Genomic DNA, 6085 nt, shown 5'->3' on the forward strand with positions numbered 1-6085 from the left:
TCCTGGGGTATTAACCTGCATTTGTGCTCAGTCTGTGTGCATCATATGATAATGGCTCCCTGTCAGCACAGCTTGTTGGGAAAAGGAAGACTATTAATACAGGCATAATGAAAACAGAGAGAGTGGGAATAATTACATTTCCTAGTTCTTGTTAAAAGCCTAGCATGGCTCAGGGAGTGGCATGCACAGCCTGGACATGGCAGGAAAGGAAGAAAGGAACAATTAAGGGAATCTAAAAGTGAGGGGGGAAAGAAATATTGCCACAGAAATTAAGACCAGACAGACAGCTCTTCTTTTTTTTTTTTTTTCTTCTTCTTTCCTGAAACTATACACCACCCAATAAATAACCACTCATGGAGATCTCTTGGGAAACAGGCTAGTTTAGAATTTCTGTCCCTGATAACAGACAAGCATGTGTTGGGTTTATAGGAAGAATAAGATGTTTCTTGGGAAAGGTCTAAAGTTCCAGGCACCTTATTTCTGTCTTCCAGGCTTCTCATCAGAGGAATCAAACTTGATTTAGCACTGATTACTGTCCATGAGTCACCTGTAATTCAGACATCACTGATTCAGAGAGGTATCAAGCATAAATGGACATGGAGTAGAAGCCAATGCACAAACTGAGATTTTTCTATCAAAGACAATAACTTACAACACAGAAAGCAAGGCACAGCTGATTGAAAAATGATCACACTCTTGGAGAAGTAGTGAAAAACCTGTCAAACTCTATTTTCTGCAGATTTATTTTTAGCAGGTATATATTGTATATTCAGAAGTCCTTGGAGGAATAGATAAATAGAACAGGTTTTTGGGATGCCACCTGGGAAGTGAGTCTTGTGGTCAAGACACTAGACTGGGAGTGAGAAGAATATGCTTTAGTTCCTGCTCTGCAAGACCTGCAACATCACATTTATTCTTCTGATGCCTCCAAAATAAATAAAATAAGAAAAATCTTAGTATTGTTGCCCAGCCAGAGGGTACTAGAGTGATAAATGCATTTATGGCTCCAAGGCACCCAAGCAGTGCCATGGCTTATTGGAACCAAGACAGATGCTCCACGCCCACCACTCACCTCTGGGTCACCAAGTCCATCCAGACCCTCTAAATGGAAGTGACAGCCACAGGATGAATTGCAGGGCTCTGGGAGAAATGGATCTGTCATGTTCTTCTGACCCTGTCACCTGCCCTCTGCCCACAAATCCATTTATTCCACCCCTCCCCATCTTTGCAAGCTCCAGTCTGCCAGCATTTGACAACTGAATGATGGCTTTGATGAGAAATCTTTAGGAATTTCTTTGGGATATCTGCAAGATGAGCACTATTCTAATTCACCAGTGCTCAGGTATCTGGCCACAGGGTGGGAAGTGTCTCCCATTTTCTCTTTAAATTATTGCTTTGCATTTATTGATTCCCCATCCCTGGAAATGTTGAATGGGTCTTGGAGCAACCTGGTCTAGAGAAACCATCCCTGCCCTTGGCAGGAGGATGGATTGAGATGAGATTTAAAATTCCTTCCAACCCAAACCAGTCTGTGATTCTGTGCTTTAAAAAATATTCAAACAAAAACCCTGCAGTCACCAGCAACCAATTTGATTCCCCGTGTCAGGGAATAAGTTACCACACATTACCAATAAATAGAGGGAGAATGTAATAACTCTAGAGAGAAATGCTGTTCCAAAGGAACTCAAGTGGACTCGAATGGAATAACACAGCACAAAAAAAATCTCTGTGTCTCCCCTCATCACCAGCTACTTGCAGCAAGCACAGCATCAGCCACACTACCCCAAGGCAGTCCTGTCAGGATCCATGACATCTCTAATTAATCCAGCCAAGACAAAAACAAAGCAAAGAAATCTCTGTGTTCAATATTGTCCTTGCACTTTGAACACGTCACCAAGATGAACTCTGGGGAAGGCAGTGTAATTAAAGCATTTTGGTACCCAGGCATCCATCAGTGCTCCCTGCACCTCCAGCTGCCTGGCAAGCTGGATAGGGAGCAGTTGTCTGCACCACAGAGGGATCTGAGACCTTTAGCTTCTGGTCTTTTAAAAGCCTGATCAGTCACAGAGGTTTTATTGGTGCTTTTGTAGGGGCTGACCTTCACATTTCTGCTGTTATGAGGGTATTTGCTTGTGTTCAGTCAGCACCTGCCCTCTGCTTCAGTTTCTCTGAGAAATCCAAGAAAATATATTAATCTCTCAGTCTCTAGACCCCAGCTTTTATTTTAAATTACCTGCTTTGCTTTGCACAGGGAAGGTTTGAGAGAGAAGCAGCCCAAGGCCACAATTTAATTTGGGTGAATCACACACCTAAGCAGACCTGAGAAACCAAAATATTGGCAACACCAGCAGCCCAGAGACAGCCCTGCTGATCATTGCATGGTATGAGGTAGACCAGATTGTTATTAAGCATGATCTCAGCACAGCTAATGTTTTAGAAACTAGAAGTTTATTAGGCTCAATATTGACATTCCAATCTCCAGCAGCTGACAGAACAAGCACAGATTCATCTTCTGGCTGACTGGGCAACCCTCTGCTCCCCTCACACTGACAGACTCAGCTGAAGCACATTTGCAGCTTTCTTGGCAGATAAGTCAAGGATTTTTGCCATCTGAGCTGTCTCAGGCCAAATTAACAGAGTGCCTGGTCCATGCACACCCAGCTGAGGACGGGGCACAGCAGCTGGGTGCCAGGGAGCACAGGGGAGAGCAGGACACCCCAGGGCCAGGGGACACGGTGACACTGCCAGGAGGGAGGTGTGGCTCTAGTCCTGTCCAGCTGTGGCACTGAGAATGTGCAGGTGTTTGTTTGTGTGCCCAGAAAACAGAGCACTACACTGATGGGATGTGAGGAAATACTGTCCACTGTGTACACTTGAAAGACAAAGGTAAGAGTAATAGAAACTATTTTCTCTACTGATTCAGCCTCCCCAAATACTTTCCTACTACTCAAGGGAATTTTTTTATACTATATTTGGAGTTGTTTATGTTTTCTAAGGATTTTCTCCTTGACCATGAAGGCTAGGGATGGACTCAGTGCTCCTGCACCATGGAGCTCAGGAATGGTGAAACCAAGACCTTTCAGATGACTCCAGGTAACATCAGCTCCCTGGAGCACACAGAAATTCCCAGCCTGAGGGGCTGAAGGAGCTTCTCTGCTTTTAAATATGATCGTGTTTTGCCACAAGTAGTGCCCTGTGCTTGTTATAAAGCACAATATAACAAACTGCACCACAAAAAAACCTCTTGCAACTGCTACTTCTTGTTTTCATCTTGCACAGGGTCACTGGATGGAGCAGGGCTCTCTCAGACTCCCTGGGTTTCTGATTCCTCAAGAGCAGGCAGAAAAGCAGATCTCTCTGGAGGGAGCACACACAGGAGTCCAGACAAGGATTTTCTCATCAAGGGAGCTGCCTGCTGTGCCTCTGCAGTGCTCACTGGAAATTTGTGTATGTTCCTCATAAATTCATACCAAAGAAGATCCAAGGCAGACATCAACCACTTCTTATCCTAATGGGAAAAAACTCTAAAAAGCTGTGAATACCAGCTGATCACAGGAGTGAAAAGGGCAGCAATTCAATTAGCCAACCCATTAATTATTAACACAGTGTTTGTTTCTTCACTTTCCTGAGGAAACACATCAAGCTCTAACATAAAAATCAAAATGGATGATAAAAGCAATCCCTAAGTGTGTGTTTATCAACCCTCACTTTCAAATTTGCATGTAGCTGCCACCTGTAAGAAAAAAAAGTCCTGTTTGAATCTCCTTTCAATCAAACCCACGCGATGAGCAGAGGGATCCCCATCCTGCTGGATGTGGGTGTCTGGCAGCCACTTCAGCTGGTTCTGCTTCCCAACACCTGCTGGTGATTCCAGCAGCTTCATCTGCAGCGTTTTTGGCTGACTGCTTGACTAGGTTTTTACAGCTCGTCATCCCTGTGAGATGGGGATGGTCCAACCTGCCACCCCCACCTGTCAAAGACTCCAAGGCTTGGCTGTCCATTCTTCTGCTTCTCATGGCACAAATTTGTGTAATTTGGTCAATTTGCACCTTTCCTGCAGTCCTTGTGTAAGTCCCACTGTGACAGTCACTGCACATCTCTTGCTGAGAGGCAGGACTGCTGGAAGCTGAAGGCAGAATGACTCTTCCTGAAGAGTTATTGCAGTAATTTTGTGAATAGACAAGGTGGGGAAACAGGTTCTGCAACCTCCCTTGAGTCTCACAGAACCACAGAATGGTTTGGGTTGGAAGGGACCATAAAGCCCATCCAGTGCCACCCCTGCCATGGCAGGGACACCTTCCACTGTCCCAGGTGGCTCCAAGCCCCATCCAACCTGGCCTTGGACATTTCCAGGGATCCAGGGGCAGCCACAGCTGCTCTGGACACCCTGTGCCAGGGCCTCACCATCTCACAGGGAAGAATTTCTTCTAACATTTAATCTAAACCGTCTCTCTTCCAGTTTAAAGCCATTCTTCCTTGTTCTGTCACTATTTTATAGTTTAAGGTTTAAACTGAAGGCTGGAATTCCAGCCCAGGGTCTTCCCTGCAATGAATTTTCTGAGCTGTGGCTGTGATGGGATAACTTAAAAATTACCCCTTTGTTATTAGCATCACCATTTTGATGCTATTCTGTTACCTCTCCCCAGCTGGGACAACATCCAGCCCTGCAGTTCATCCCACTTAAACTCCATGGGATGAGCAAATCCCTAATCAAGCTGAGAGCAGCCAGAATCTGGCCTTTAGCAGGGGCTGGGATGCAAAGGGGAGAGCAAAGGGCCTCCAGGGAGTTTAAAGTGTCTGTCAAACACTCACCAAAGCTCCAGTTAAGTGGGCTGTGGGAAGTTTAATCGGCAGGCATTACCCCAGACTGAATTCATTTGTTGGTGTGTAATGTTAATGAACTGCTGCTCTGGCTGAAAACAGAGCCTGAGTGTGCATTGTTTGGAGTGCATGCATTAGCCACCACTAGTGCCTTAATTAGGTTTTCAGAGACTGTGTCTGAATGGGAAGGTTATGGAATAATAAGTGATAATGGCCTCTTATTTTACTTGCTGCTCTTTCCTTATTTATGGGACATTAAAAGAATGGCAAAGAAAAATAACTTCTTTTCATCAGTTATCTACGTTGTGGGTAAAAATGAAGCATATATGTATTTGACAAATTATGTGAAGCTCTCAGATGCAGAGAAGTTCAGCTTTGATGGAATTCCCTTTTCAAGGGACAATCTGCCTGCCAAAAACCAGACATTTTTCATAAAGCCTTTGGAATCAGCCAGCTCCCTGTAATCCACTTGAGTGATGCTCCAGCTCTCTTTAAAGAGCAGATCTGCATGCAAGCTACACCCAGGACAAAGGAAACAGTGAAATTCCAAGAACTGAAAGCCATCAAGGCTTTCTGGCAGTGCACTGAGGTTCATGAAAAGGCAAGGACCTGGAGAAACAGGGCAGGATTTCATGAGGGAAAGGGGCTGATTGATGGGAACACAAAACAGGCCAGGATGGTAGACAAAGAAAATGTCAGATCTCCTGGAGAGAAGGAGCACAGCTCTTGAAAGATGGTTTTTCGTTTCTTAACAAAGATCTTTGCATTTTGTTAAAGCAGATAATGGAGCAGTGCTCACAAAAGCAGAGACAAGGATCTTCCTGGAACAGGAGACCCAAACTCTCACCTGGGGCAATCTCCTGGCAGAGAACTCAAAGCTTCACCTCTTATTCCCTGTCTCTTAATGGGAAACCCCATTAGGTCCTTTTTATCCCCAAGTCAGGGAGAGATTCCTCTGATCCTGATCCTGATCCTGATCCTGATCCTGATCCTGATCCCAGGGCAGAAGTGTCCATTTCTATTTGCACAAACCTCTCCTCATATCCTTGAGGACATTCTCATGCTGGAAATATTTGGAATCCAGACCCATTCCCTCTGGAATGTCACAGCTGGTCTGTTCTCATCATTTCCTTCACTCTCAAATACAACCTCTTTTACCTTCACTCCCTTTGCTGTCACTTCTTTATTATTGATGAAACAAACAGGATTTTTTTTAATTTTTTTTTATTTTTTTTACAAAAAATTGTACATTTCTATGTTCTAT

The sequence above is a fragment of the Oenanthe melanoleuca genome, chromosome 20 (genome assembly GCF_029582105.1).
Source record: "Oenanthe melanoleuca isolate GR-GAL-2019-014 chromosome 20, OMel1.0, whole genome shotgun sequence".
NCBI lineage: Eukaryota > Metazoa > Chordata > Aves > Passeriformes > Muscicapidae > Oenanthe > Oenanthe melanoleuca.